This window comes from Austrofundulus limnaeus, unplaced genomic scaffold (assembly GCF_001266775.1).
Source record: "Austrofundulus limnaeus strain Quisiro unplaced genomic scaffold, Austrofundulus_limnaeus-1.0 Scaffold4139, whole genome shotgun sequence".
NCBI classification, from domain to species: domain Eukaryota; kingdom Metazoa; phylum Chordata; class Actinopteri; order Cyprinodontiformes; family Rivulidae; genus Austrofundulus; species Austrofundulus limnaeus.
The window spans coordinates 1-841 of record NW_013956541.1 but is presented as its reverse complement, the minus strand read 5'-3'; the positions used below and the strand labels follow the sequence as shown (position 1 = coordinate 841).

The 841-nt window shown below is 54.2% G+C and overlaps 1 long non-coding RNA gene across 3 annotated transcripts in view; it reads right to left on the bottom strand.

Annotated features, from left to right (window-relative positions):
* The window catches only part of LOC106512078 (uncharacterized), a 2,704-nt gene extending 1,972 nt beyond the window's left edge, over positions 1-732 (bottom strand). Inside the window, exons 1-2 of one of the 3 annotated variants that reach the window (XR_001309619.1) lie at positions 719-732; positions 19-338 (exon numbers count right to left, since the gene is read on the bottom strand). This is a non-coding gene — a long non-coding RNA (uncharacterized LOC106512078). Of the gene's footprint in view, positions 1-18; positions 690-718 lie in introns of those variants that run through there. The other 2 variants (XR_001309618.1, XR_001309617.1) reach the window with 2 other exon arrangements.
* Between the last annotated feature and the right edge of the window lie 109 nt (positions 733-841).

Genomic DNA, 841 nt, shown 5'->3' with positions numbered 1-841 from the left:
CTGATCCACTCAGTCTACCTCTGATCCACTCAGTCTACCTCTGATCCACTCAGTCTACCTCTGATCCACTCAGTCTACCACTGATCCACTCAGTCTACCTCTGATCCACTCAGTCTACCCCTGATCCACTCAGTCTACCCCTGATCCACTCAGTCTACCTCTGTCCCACTCAGTCTACCCCTGATCCACTCAGTCTACCCCTGATCCACTCAGTCTACCTCTGATCCACTCAGTCTACCCCTGATCCACTCAGTCTACCCCTGATCCACTCAGTCTACCTCTGACCCACTCAGTCTACCCCTGATCCACTCAGTCTACCCCTGACCCACTCAGTCTACCTCTGGCACACTCAGTCTACCCCTGATCCACTCAGTGCACCCCTGATCCACTCAGCCTAACCCTACCCCACTCAGCCTAACTCTACCCCACTCAGTCTACCCCTGATCCACTCAGTCTACCTCTGTCCCACTCAGTCTACCCCTGATCCACTCAGTCTACCCCTGATCCACTCAGTCTACCTCTGATCCACTCAGTCTACCTCTGATCCACTCAGTCTACCCCTGATCCACTCAGTCTAACTCTGCCCCACTCAGTCCACCCCTGATCCACTCAGCCTAACTCTACCCCACTCAGCCTAACTCTACCCCACTCAGTCTACCCCTGATCCACTCAGTCTACCTCTGTCCCACTCAGTCTACCCCCGATAAACTCACTCTACCCCTGATCCACTCAGTCTACCCCTGACCCACTCAGTCTACCTCTGACCCACTCAGTCTACCTCTGATCCACTCAGTCTACCTCTGATCCACTCAGTCTACCTCTGATCCACTCAGTCTACCCC